Raw genomic sequence first — 13,948 nt, 5'->3', positions numbered from 1 at the left:
ACAGCATTTTGCCTTTCCACCTGCTACTATAAATGCCATAAGATGCAGCAGCAGATGAAAGATATTTAATCCATAACTTCAGAAATAATGCATGCCAGATTTAAAGGGCTAGTGTTTAAATACAGTCTGAGTTCGAACCCCTACAGTTTAAGGAGTTTGCCAAGAACAGGGTTATTACATTGATTATTTGTTAACATTACCTGATCACAAAGCTTCTAAAAATTTTATCAGACACTGCCGTGAATGTTGCTTACAAGGCCATACAAAAGTTCACTTCTTTTTTTTTCAGGTATCTGTCCTTTAATCTTATCACGTAAAACTTCCAGGCTTTCCCATAAAATGTAGGCAAATGGTGGGAGGAAGAGAGAAATGCCAAAGGAGGTACATATGGCAGAATAAATATATAAAAGGAAAATGTCCGTGTAGTATTTAGTGTATTTTGCATCTGCGAGGTACAGAAATACTCGAGATTAGTTGAAGTGTTGTAGCAAAGATGCTGAAGGGGCTCTACACTTCTTTATGAAAATGCTGGCCGGTGTTTCTAGTAGGAGTTAGAAGTGAAATTAGAAGTGAAATTCAGTAACTATAAATTTTCTTGTTAATTTTCTGTTGGACCAGAAACCTTGCACAGGAGAGTATTAATAGAGTTGAACTGTCTGAACCATTATTGTTGCTTTTTTACAAATCTTTGCATACTAAGGGGAGTTTCAGTGAACTGGAAAAAGCAAATGTTGTGCCAGAATTTTTAAAGGTTAAACAAGATGATCCAGGTAACTATGGGTCATGCACAATCATTGGGAGGCTGAGACTAAATAACTTCAACAAAGATGAAGAGATGACATCGTGCCAAATGTCAGCCAGCAAGTTTTTATGGGTAATAGATGTTGTCAAACATACTTGATACTGTTTTTTCCAAGACCAGAAATGAAGTTGACAGAGATAGCTGTGCTGCTATTAATACACTTAGACTACTTTATGACATTTATTTAGTCTTGTTGACACTGTGGTTAAAACCAAAATGAAATAACAGTGAGTAAAATCAGTGTAATCCAGAGTTACCAAATGGATTAAAAACGGGATAACAGAAACATCTTGAAAAGTAATTATAGCTGGCGAGTATTCATCTCAAGGGTTACTTCTAGTGGGAACTCACAGGAATCTGTTCTTGGCATAATACTGCTCAAAAGCTTTATTGGTTACCTGGAAGGAAATATAAAATGATTACCAAGTACATCTGCAGATGGAACGAAATAGTAAGTTGTGGCATTTGATGAGTTGTACTGACTGATCATGTGGTTTAACAGAAAAAAATACAGCCAGGGAGACTCCTTTGAGTTGCCTGCTGCTGGAGGAGCACGCTGGAGAAGATGCCTCGTCCAGGGGCAGTGCAGTCAAGTCCCTCCCATATAACACAGGACTTGGACAAGTTAAGGCTCTAAATGTTTAGCTGTATTAAAATAAGTAAGTAAATAGTTGCCTCATTACACAGGTGACTGTCTCCATGCTTTTGTATGCCCAGAAAGTCAAAGCAGTCCATCATAATTCCCATTTTATCCTCCATGGCTTAATGCCATAGGAATTACACCACTAAGGTGTCTAGGTGTTGTCACTTGCATGGTAAGACCATGAATACCACCTTCTTGCGATACAAAGAGAATGAGTGTTTATTTTCAGTTTAAGGTTATTGCTTCCTATCCAATGTCAAGTCTTGCAATGTCTAGTTTTCTCCTTTTTGATTATGAAATTTTTTGGTCCACAGTTTAAAGAGGTCATTCTTAAAAATGCTGAGTAGTTTCAAGCATTGATTATCTCAGGAGTCAAACTTCTTAAAGTCAGGTTGTATTTATTTGTAGGTGTCCTGAGACAAAGTCTACCTTTAAGTGAAATGTTGGCCCCAGTTACTAAAATCAGGGTTAGGTACAGCTACACTGAGAGTGTATAACCAGTGTGGAGATAGGAGCACACAAAATACTCCTGTGGTCGGCACAGTTATATCAGCAAAGCAGGAACATTGATGAATGTGACACAAGATATACCAAAGTAGCCATAGTTCTGGCATCTAAATTATATTTATTAATTATAATTAATAGTTTAGAAGATTAATATTAATATAATAATATTAATTGTATTAACTTTGCATCTCTTCAAACACCTGAGAAGCATACTTTTGCTAGCAGCCATCTTCGTTGCTGACATAGACCTTCTGTTGGCTTTCTTCAGTTTCTGAAAAAAAAAAATAGAATTCATGATGTAGAGCTTTCCTGTTCCGTTTTTTCCAAAAGAGGAACAGATAATTATTTGTCTTTTGTAATGAAGGTCACAGCAGTACAATGCAATGAGGAGTAATATGGATCCTGAGGAAATTTTAAGAGGTATTGGAGGATGGCAAAACCAAGGGAAATCAAATCTCTCACATACTTTCTAATCTAAAATGTGTTGCCATCTGTTGTGAGTGACAAATCCTATCATCAGTCCAAATGCTACAACAAATTACCTTCCCTACCCAGCACAACATGTCAATTCCATTATTAAAGCTTTTTCAAATTTGGTATTTTTGATGCATTGATCACTTGACTGTGTTACTTTTCTGTCTCTTTTATGCATGTTGCAGTCTAGAATTCTTGTCTGAAAATCAGCTTCCCAGTTGTCTTTTGCTTACACTGTTCTCTAGTAGAACGTTTATTGTGATGAATGTCTTGTAATGACTGGTTAGAGTTAAGATTGTGTAAGTTTCCATTTTCACTCAAACTTTTATTTTTTGGTTTGAATTTTTCCATGTGTTTTGACACACACTTGATAACTGTTCCCCAGTGTATAGTCTGCACCATGTACAATCTGTACCACACCTAAGACAATAAAAACAGTAGCTAGATGCTTTTGCTAAAAAGATGTCAGTGACATTTTTAGATGCTGGCTGGGGACAATTTACCATTTTACTTTAGAATTTTCATTTGTTTTCTTCCCAACCATAATAATGAAGTCAGCTAATAAAAAAGGTCTTTTCCTTCTGTAAATTCAGGTTTATGGCAGCATATTGGTCTGCTTGGTTCATAGTTGACAGGTTTTCCTTGTTTTCCTAGAAAATAAGATTTTCCTCTCAGGTTTTAAGCGTAGATTCAAGGGTTTAGAGCAAGGAGTTTCTGTGAATCATAAAATCCTTTGTAGTTAGGCATGTGCAAATATGGGCCTTTCCTGTTAACCACATCCAAGGCATTTTACTGTCATTTTGCCTTTGGAAATTATGAGAGAATCCAAAATGTGGATATTCTGATGTTTTTGGGATTTCATCCTTGTGATGTAACTAAACACTAATAGCTGGAATAGTACTAAATTATACTTTTTTTCCCAGTGACATTTGCAATTTTTTGAAAAGGGAACAACAAAATTTGAAGGAAAATACCTTTTTTTTTTAGAATAATTGTCTTTTTCAACAAGGAAATTTTACAGAAAATGTAAATATCACAGTTGGCTTGCGTAAATTCTCAGGCAGTAGGAAATGACTGAAGATCAGTGTTCTGTCCTTTTGAATTTGTGCCTGATGCAACAGTCTCTACTTACATAAGCCTGGGTAATTTTTCTCTGAAGTCCATACTTTGCCTGCATGAAGGTATGTTTAGACTTTTTTTTAACAACTGTGCATGGCACAGAGACCCTGAGTCACAGACGAGAGACGTGCATGTTGAAAATAATTCAGATTAAGCAAAGCATAAAAGATTGGCATATATAGGTCAGCTAAATTTGCTTCAAAGCAAACTGCTTCCTTTGTGTAGGAAGACTGCTGCTAGGTAGAAGGGGACTGTACAGTGCATGTTTTTTTCTTAAATTATTAAAATCTATACCTTGAGGAATAATTCGTTAGAAGAATGAATCACTTGGTCAATAAAGGCACTTGTCCAGTGTGACAGTAAAAACAGTAGTGTGCACTGATGGCAGAGTCAGGGGATAATAATTTTTCTTTACTTTTTTTTTACATTTTCTTGCAACTCATTAGGATCATGGGAGGGCTCAGTCTGGATAGTATCTGAGGAGATGACAGAATCAGAGAATAGTCCAGGTTGGCAGGGACCTTTGGAGATCATGTAATCCATCTCCCCTTCTCACAGCAGGGTCAGCTGCAGCAGGTTGCCCAGGGCTGTGTCCAGTTGGGTTTTGAGTATCTCCCAAGGATCCAGAGTCCACAATCTCAGTGGACTCAGTTCCAGTACTTTTATCACCCCCACAGTAAGAAAAGGTTTATTTTGTTTCAGAGGAATTTCACGTGTTTCAGTTTGTGCCTATTGCCTCCTGTCACTGGGCACCACTGGAAAGAGTCCATGCTCTTTACACCTCCCTCAGGTATTTTTGCCCATGGATCAAGTCCCCTGTGAGCCTTCTCTGCTCCAGGCTGAGCAGTCCCAGCTCTCTCTGCCTCCTTGTATGGCAGATGCTCCAGTCCATTGAGTATCTTTATGGGTTCTCACTGGGCTCTCTCCACTGTATCCCTGTCTCTCCTGTGCTGGGAGCCCTGGACACAGTGCTGGGAGCCCTGGACACAGTGCTGGGAGCCCTGGACACAGTGTTCCAGGCCTGTCTCACCAGTGCTGAGCAGAGGGTGAGGATCCCCCTCCCAGTGACCTTCTGGCAGTGCTTTTTGTACTACAGCCCAGGGTGCTCTTGGCTTTCCTTGCTGCAAGGGCACACTGCTGGCTCATGTTCAAGTAGTCCAACCTCCTGCTCAACACTGGAGAGCCTCAAAGATCCTCTAAACCTATATTTAAAAGTGCTGCAGGGTAGTCACTGCAGTGTTCCCAAGGCTCTGTACAAGCTATGCTCTAAAGGCAGGGATGATGGAGACCTTTTGTTTGCTGAGTTGAAAGTGCATCCTTGAAATGACAGCCTGCCAGGCAAAGATAAAACACACATTTTAGTGTTGTTTCAGTAACAATCCATGGCTGCATTATTTGTGTCTGCATGCATGTTTCCACAGTCTCTTGGGCCTCGTGTGTCCTGCCTGCAGCACAGAGTGGCTGTAGCTTGTAAAACACCTGTGTATTTGCTGACCTTCTCTTTGCACAGGTACTTCAGTGCTGGTGTAGCTGGGTGCTGAGCAGGTATCACTGAATAAAGTGATCCATTTTTCAAGGACGTACATAAAAACTGAGTGTTTATACCTGGCCCTAAAGTTTCTGTCCCTCAATTTTCCTGTTTGAAAGCAAAGTTAATACTATGAACAGTATCTCAGAGCAGATTTCAAATGTTTATAGGCCTAAAATGTATTGAAATCCTCTGAGTAAAAAGTACTACATGGGTGCTGGGACAATATTTAACATTCTTTTTAATTATTTCAGAGTACTGTTTATAAATTTATGGGTGAATATATGTCCCTAAATGTGGTATGAATGAGATGCTAACTGTGTTTTTCAGGAACTGGTGTTCAGAGTGAAGGAGGGGATTCTTTCACCTTTTCGACTGCACAGTAGTGAGGCTTTAGAGCAACACAAAGTCTACTTTTAATTCTCATGGCTTAGCACAGACCTAATTTGTGGGCATGCAGTCCTATTTATATGATGCATTATCCTTTTTAGGGCCAGCCTACTCAGTTAAAATAAAATAACTTAAGGTTTTGATCCAGATCTCTGATTTACTGAAAGTTGGCTATAGAATCAGCCAAGAACCACAAGTCACAAATTTTTTATGAATTATTTTAGATAAATAAGGCCACAGTGTTGTTCTAGGAGTGCAGTACGTGTTAGAGTGACCATTGAAGAGCACTTAAGAAATTTGACCCAAAAAATGGCTTGGTTTAAATCAAGGAGTTAGATAAAAGTCACCTCAGAATGAATTGTTCCTACATAACATGAAACCATCTGTAACCACACATATTGCATATAATACAAGATATATATAATGCCTCCAGCATAATGTTTTTTTAGTAAAACAGTGTACTATCAAAAGGGTATATAAAGGATTTTAATAAACCATGACTCCCTTTTCTTAATATCTCCTCTACTTTTCTGTATTTCTTTTAAACTGGGAAGGTAGTAACTGTATGATTCCAGAAACCATGGGACTGACTCTGAATTTGAAATTATACTTCGTTGTTTGAGAATGGATGACTTCTGAAAAAACAAATCCATTTCTAAAATAATAAGAACTGTATTATGCACAGTTTCTGTCTCCGCTAGTAAAGATTTATTCCGTTTGTAAACAATAAGTATATTTTGTGAAAATCAGGGTCAGCATTAGATGGCAACAAGCTTTGTTGGGTTACAGTTCCCAAAGCATTTTTGTTTAAACTTAACAAAGCTACAGATCTTGGAAGGGAAGAATCTGAACACCTGTGCGAGTCAAAACCCAATTGGACACTTTTTTCATAGAGCAGTGAATACGTACTAGCAGCATTTGATGGTTGGCTTGACAAAATCCAAATTCTACGATGGTGAGGAAAAAATAGTTTTACAGGGAAAGAGGTTATTAGTTTTGTCCTACTTTGTTCTGCTATATTTTCAAAAGAATGTACTGAGCTGTATGAGGGCTATTTTTATGGTTTTATATGCACAGACTTATGACTTTTGTGACCAGGTATCTCTTTATATACAAATGTATAATCAATAGTTTCAGATGTTTTGTGGCACAGTTCAAGAGGTCCATTTGAAAATTTCTTTCTATTTACCTCATTTCATAACTGGTGCAGAATTTTTAAGTTCATGTGAAGGAAAGAAATGCACTGCCTATTTTGGGGCTTTGCCATTTGCAAACGCCTGCTTACCTCATATTTCCTTCTAGGTCTCTTCACAGTTTTCCAAACTTGGTTATTTCAATTTTTCTTTGGCCTGAAAGTTGCCGTACAGTGCTGGATCTTGGATCCTGAGCAAACACAGTAATTTTTAAATTGCACAAACATAATCAATTACACCTTTACAAATTTATTCCATGGCACAAATTTTGTTTCTGATCACTTCATGTCCTGTTTTTTAAAGCTTTCATAAATACAGTATTTTTAGGGTATTAAGAAAATAGCATGTTGGGTAGAAGACAGATGTCTAAAGGTCAAGATGGCGTTTTTAGTAAAACCAGTGCAGTGCTACACATTTGTCACTTTAGTGCTTTTCAGTTTGAGTCTCCAGGCCCAGTGGAGCTTTGCAAGCCTTGCTAATAACCTCTCTGCTGAGAACTTTCTGCCTGCACAGCCATGGCACTTGCAGATCACCACCCCTCCTCAGACTCATCTCTGTTAGGGCTCTATTTGTAGTCATCATCCACAGAAACCATCCTGCTGTTAGGTTCCTGAATGTCCACTGAGTGTCAGCTGTGGTGTCCTGCTTGCCACCACTTAAAGGTGTATGTTAGAACAGAGAGAAGAACATTCCTTAAGGACACTATATATGACTGTGAAAGTCACTTCTATAAATACGATCCTTAAAACAATGCATGTCTCTCTCTTTGCATGTTTGGTTCCACAGACAGGGCTAAAAGATAACACTGTCCCATTAATTCAGAAGGAAAATATTTTTGTCCTTGTGGCCTTTGTAAGCTGTTTCAAACTTTGCCCATAGTTGCTTAAATTGCTAGATCTGTATTGATATGTATTTGCAATTGTCATTCTCATTTATACAGAGTGAGTGAAAAAGGGGATTGTTTTAGACTTTGTTTTTAAGAGATTTTTATAAGTTCCTCTTTCCATTGCTTGTGCTCTGTATCGTATTTCTCTCTTTGTTAATTTGCAAGCCTCAGAAAGGCTTAAACAGTGAGTGCCAAGTACCACTCATCAAAAGATCATTTCCAAGTTGTATTAATCTTTTCCAACATATTTTCCTGCATGAAAAAGAAAAAAAAAATACCTGCCAAAAACATTCTTTGGCACATAATAAAATAATTTTGGGTAGCAGACATTTACTCTGAATTCTTGGCAGAAGGTGAGCAGGTCCAATATCCAAGGAAAAAGGGCGTAACGTTTAATATTAGTGAATAATCACTTCTACATAACTTTTGGTAACTAGACATACTGTAATTTTACCTACAGCTAGGAATCCTTTCTTTATATTTCCCAGTGACTGTAAAAGAGCTTGTAATACAGAACACATTTCCCAGGGTTCTGGAAATAATTTTAATCGTTTAGCAATCCTAATCTTGAAACAAATGTGCAAGCCCCATTGTTCAGCTGATTTTTCTAAAAATATATTTCAGCTGCAGTTCTCTATTTTAAATTGCTAATGTGTGTCCTTGTTAAGCCCTTTATGTAATTGCAAAGGTAAGTCTTCAAAATAAGCAGACACTGCCAAATCTAGAAAGGCACTCCAGGATGTATTACTGAGAAACAAAAACCTCAGCTAGGAAAAGAATCTCAGTCTGCTGTGAATAATAAACAAGATCTGAGTAGGATTCTTGTCCCCCATTATTTTTTCTAACTGTTAGTAGAATCTTATCAGTTGCTTAAGTCATCAGACGCTTACTGTAACCAAACATATTTCAAAGAAACCAGTTGTCCTTTTTGTGAAGCCTTTGCATATATGTACACTGGGGGGTTATGACCATATTTTTATGGATACATAATTCAGTTCAGACAAAAACCTAAGGACAAGCAAGCATAGGGATCCATGTTACATTCTCGGTTCTCAGTGCATCATATAGAAGGGAAAATACTAGGCTAAGATGGCAGCTGCAGTAAAGTACCGTGAAGAGCATCATTGTATTCTCTTGGGCAAGAAATTACATCACTTGCCTCGGGAACCAGATTGTGCTAGGCCCCAAATTAAGAAAATACAGTTGCTCTAACTTAAGTTATTTGCTTCTGGTTTTGCATGCAGAAATTGCATGCAAATTTGTCCTTAATGGTACGTGTGCCTTGCTTCTCTACACTGATAAATCTGGACCTACGAAAGTCTTCATTTAACATTAACTATGTTGTTTGTACATCATTAGTGTTTGGAGGAAATTATTTCGTTCATGGCCATATTTCACTGGGGTTTTTTTGCGGATTTTTTTAACTGCCGTGGTGGGGCTCTAATTTATTTCAGAGCACCACATTGCACCACTCTGCCCTTCTTGCCTTCCTGCTCACATGGCACTCCCAGGACCCAGACGTCAAACTCGGGATGAATGTTTTTCCACTGCTTGCATCTGGTTTCTTTGGCAAGCAGTTGTGCGGGCAGCTTTGGAGCTCTTGGGTTTGGTAACATGGTAAAGCAGCTGATGGGGTTGTGCGTGTGGATGTCTGCTCCTCCCGCGCGTGATTTTCTTTTGACTCATGACGCAGTGGAATGTTTCTACTTGATGTGTCTGAATCTCCCAGGAATTTTGTCCATGTAACCATTTATGGTCATAAAGATGACTTTCCTTTGCTCCTTGCAACCATCTTTTTTTTTTTGCCCTGCAGCCTTAATAGCTGTAGTCAGGTCTTACATATCTTCCATTCTTGCATGAATTGTACTTTGGTCCAAGTGTCAGCAGCAGTGCCAGATACAAGACTTACCTTAAGGAAAACAGGCACTTGTGCAGCCAAAAAACTTGAGATTGTTGGTGGATCCCATTATAGCTGCAGGTTGATTCTGCTGAGCCAGAAGTTTTAATAATTTCTAAAGCCTTGCTCATTTTTGTCTCCTCTAGCTGCCAAATACTTTGAAGGGGAACACTGTGTTACAGAGGTGAGGATTGGAGGAGCTTGTATTGGAAATTTCCAAAAAGAAATACAACACAATGTCAGACAAACAAATTAAACAAAAAGTGCTGGTTATTTCCATGTGGAAATGGTTAAATTATTAGAGGAAATAACAAGGTTGTGAGACAGTTTATGCCTTTTCTTTTGTTTTTCTTCTCTCTTTCTATTAAAGTAATAGCATCACTAATTTAGCAATTCCCAGAAATTGAACCGATGATCTCTGTATTTGCAAACCTCAGTCTGGACTGCTTGAGTTAAAGAAATACAGCAATTTATTGAAGGAAATGACACAGATCTCCATATTAAATCTCACTATTTTCCAGAACAGAGGGCTACACTGGGCATTAGTTATACAAAGATTTGTTATACAAAGGCTTGTAACTTGTATTCAGTGTTGGGGTTGAGGCTGTTCATCCTCAAGATGCCCAAGATGTGTGTATAAGGCAATTTGACGTTCATAATTCCTCATTCTCTGTTTCGTTCCAAAGCAGCAAATGTTTCAGTGAAGCATCTTTTAGTGTGAGCAGCTGAACTGAGTAATTTGCAAATAACATAAAAACGCCTGGATTTTAAAAATTACTTGAACAGCAAGCTATTTAGATTAACCAAAGAAAACTAAGTCCACTTAGCTCACAAGTAGAAAACTTTATTTAACTGATCACTTAACTATTGCTCATCAGGGCATACCCAAGATAACTCCTGAGTAACCACCAAAAACTAAAACAGTTCAAAAGTCATTGCTTCCACAGACCCTTCTTTCTCATTCCCCTCACCTGTACAAACACAGCAGTACCTACTGTAGCTGCTACAATTCAAGGTTGCAGTTTTACAAAAACATGTTTTTTGTGGTGTTAAAGAGATTGGGAAATGAAAGGAGCACTTGGTGGATGTCAATTTTAGCTGGAGCTGTGAGTGCCAGATGACCCAGCATGGGGAATGCTCAGCATCACCCCAGTTGCAAGCCTAAAAGGAAGAATGCTTTACTCCTGGAAGAGGTGAGACACAGCTCTGGAAAAGAAAAGTCATTCCCAAGGCGTTTGGCTGCCCAGTTGCCTTTTCTGCATCTACATTTGACAGACATTTCTGATGTGTGCCAGGCATATTGCAAACAATTAAATCTATGTAGCCTGCAGATCAAACAAGCACACAACACTCAACATTGTGTTCATTGAATAAAACCTAGTCATTTTATGATCAATGACAAATCTAGCTTTAAAGGGAAGCCATTTTTTAACTGAAAAAGGAGCAGCCAAGGGAAAAACCCTCCATCATCTCCATTTTTGCAGTTATAGCAAAACCTATCAGTGAAATTTTGCAAAACACAGTCCTACATATGCATTTTTTGGCACTGCCTAGGGCAAGAATTCCCAAATGGCTGTGTATGTACCATTGAGAGCATATACAGACACCTCAGTGTGGGAAAAGATACAACACTGAACTGGGACCTGTTACCACTGACAGTACAAAAAAAGTGTGGGAATCTCCCAGTTAGGAATTTCACTCAGTTTTAAAGTCTCTTTTTGATTTGCGTAACAATTTTTTCTTTTGGGGGAGGGGGCTGGGGTGGTCATTTAAGTAATGTTTTCTGCATTAATTGTTTCCTCTCTGGTTTTATGCTCTGTAAAATGTTTTAAGTCCATCTGTTCCACAGCTGATAAGTCACCTCCATTCATACCAAGATGATACCAAGATAATCCTAAGTTCTGCAGTGTTCATTTGGGTATATTTTTCATGTATGATAATGTATTTACAGATTATGCATAGCTTGATGGTTTCTGTTTTCCCATCTTTTTTAAGGCAGAAAAAACCTGGAAACCATTCTCCCAGGTCTGCTGAAAGATGCCTGGTCATGTCTCAGCAAAAATGACTGGTTCATTGTCATGAAACCTGTCCAGTGTGTGGCAGTGTTTTCTCCTCTTCAGCCCTTTGTGTTCATGCTTTTAACCTTAAAAGTTCATAGCCTCACTGCATGTCTCTTCGAAGGGTTTATTGTACTAAGATTTTGGTTACTGGTGCTATTAGAAAAGAAATTATTGTTTTCTAGAGTGATTATTGCAGTCACCAGAGTGACAGAATTTATGAGAAAGAATGCATATGGACACGGATTTGCAGCTTTCATTCATTTCACTGCTGCCATGGCATTTTCAGTTTGTGTCTACTGTAATTTCTCGTCATCCCTACCACATCCTTTCTTCAGATCCCCACTTGCAGAGCACCTTCTGTCTCTGCTCACGCTCCCCAACTGCCTTGACAGACTGGAAGTGGGGGTGGTGCTTGTGTCTTGGCTTTGCAGCCCCAGTGTGGTTTCATGATCTTAGAAGAAGGGCCAGGTTAACAAGCTAACATTTTTTTTTAATAGCCTTTGTTTAATAGAAATCACCTTTTTGTAAGACTGAACTATAGAGCTGCAACTTTGCTATGTAATTCAGTATATTTGAATGCAGAGCCATAAAAAGAACTGATGACGTCTGGTAACTATAAAAGCAAAGCTCAGGTGATTCTTCAGTGTTATTAGAAACCTGATGTAGGTACAGCTTCATTGAGGATTTTGGTGGCTGTGTGAGGTACTTTTCAAACCAGTGTCATATGAGCCTTATATAATTGCTATGGTAATGCAAGAAATAAAGAGGGAATTAGCTATCGGCTGGAGGACTGGTTGGCATGTTTTTGTTGTGTTTTTCTTTTAATTACAATTGTGTGGGAGGACTTTTTCAAGAGGGCTGAGGAGCACCCACTTAAACAGTTTTGCTCCATTGATTTTTGTTATTCAGATCTTGTCAGATAAAATCTTAGGAAACTGCTGGAGGTGTGTGAGTGAGATTTCTCCTCAGTGGCAATGTACCAGGAATTTTGTGTTTCCTCATCTAAAAGGTGCTTTGATAATAGTTTCTCAGCATCAAGAGAAACAGTAAGATAACGAGATTAATTGCAAAAACACAACTTGGTTGTGTTTCTATGTATTGAGAAGTTTCTTCTCTCACATGCTATGAGGTGAGATGTGTTGCTGTCTGGGGATCAGGACTGAAGAAAGAGGTTTAGCTGTGTGCACAGTCATCTGTCTCCTGGCAAAGATGGGGCTTGAGATATGCCAGCAGCCAACTAAAAGCTCTGTAAGATACAAAATGCAATAACAAGAGGTAAAATATCATGCTTAAAATTATGCTTGCCGTAGATCCACAGTCATAATTTTCCACTATTTTACTTTTTCTATCCATGTTTGTTGGGTGCCATTTTTATGCCATCCACCTGTTGTTTTTATCAGAGACCATGTTAAAATTTTCTGAGCTGTTGACTTGCAAACTAGTGCTGGGTTTTTTAGCAGTCACCTTTAGTGCTCTTGCACAACAGCTTAATTTTCTCATCCTTACGTAGATCTGCTGGATTATCTGTCACGCATTTTAAGTTCGTTCTGTTTTAAGAAACTTCTGTTACCATTGTTGATTAATTCAAATACACATAACTATAGATAAAGAGGGATCTGATTCCCTAATTCTAATCTAATAATGGTTAGTTGCATGCCATGTATTTATAGATTGACATGGTGGTTTCACTGTTCAGTAATCAGGCCTGAGATCTCTCAGGTGCAGGCTGTGTATGCTCAGTGCTTGATTTCTTCCTCATTGTGGTGCCCAGTGATGTGCTTAGATGTCCTTCAAAACTAATAACCAGGGAAAAACACTCTCCTGCAGATCTTAGTCTATTTTGCAGCAGGAGGTCCAGCAGCTCATAAACTACACCAGGACATAAAGAGCAATACAGAATAAGAGTTGGAACAGGGATTACATAAATGATACTGCAGTTTTTCAGAGGGGCTTTTTTTTTATCTGTGCTTTATTTATGCCTTGTAATCCTATGGAATTCTGTTCATAGGTGGACCTGCCATTTCCTGAAATGTGTCCAAAGCACCCCAAACATCCCCCAAAACTGGGAGAACGCCAGGAAGGGAAATTAGGGTTAGGAAGGGAGAGGGTGGAGGTTGTTAGCAGGAAAAAGAGAAAAGCAGCAGCAAAATAAAATGTGTAGGGGGAAGGGGAGAATCAGAGAAATACATACCTTGGTTTCAAATGTGGGAGGCATTCTGTTTGTCAGCTTGTTTTTGCTAGCTATCTATGTTCATAATTGAGCTAGCTGCAAAAAGCATCTTGAAAAGAGAGAAAGCAAGCAGTACTGTGGAGCGAGCCCAAAATCACATCCCCAGCCTGCACACAATTGGACATTGCAGTGATATGGGGGAAATCCCTTAACGGACAAAACTATAAATGAAACTGCTGTTGACAAGGGGAAGAGGCACAGCTATATTTAACGGAAGTA

The 13,948-nt window shown here is 38.6% G+C and overlaps 1 protein-coding gene and 1 long non-coding RNA gene across 5 annotated transcripts in view; one reads left to right on the top strand and one right to left on the bottom strand.

Annotated features, from left to right (window-relative positions):
- The window catches only part of TBL1X (transducin beta like 1 X-linked), a 189,456-nt gene that overhangs the window by 138,200 nt on the left and 37,308 nt on the right, over positions 1-13,948 (top strand). The window lies entirely within an intron of this gene.
- LOC146444310 (uncharacterized) lies at positions 614-13,871 on the bottom strand. Of its 2 annotated transcripts, XR_014850050.1 has the most exons (4): positions 13,691-13,871; positions 6,749-6,846; positions 2,166-2,223; positions 614-1,200 (listed from the first exon to the last, which is right to left on the bottom strand). It is a non-coding gene; the product is annotated as an uncharacterized LOC146444310 (long non-coding RNA). The 2 variants fall into 2 exon arrangements; XR_014850052.1 differs by lacking the exon at positions 2,166-2,223.

The sequence above is a fragment of the Lichenostomus cassidix genome, chromosome 1 (genome assembly GCF_008360975.1).
Source record: "Lichenostomus cassidix isolate B80296 chromosome 1, HeHo_3.0, whole genome shotgun sequence".
NCBI classification, from domain to species: domain Eukaryota; kingdom Metazoa; phylum Chordata; class Aves; order Passeriformes; family Meliphagidae; genus Lichenostomus; species Lichenostomus cassidix.
Note: the sequence above shows the minus strand (reverse complement) of the source record. Positions and strands in the feature narration are given on the sequence as shown.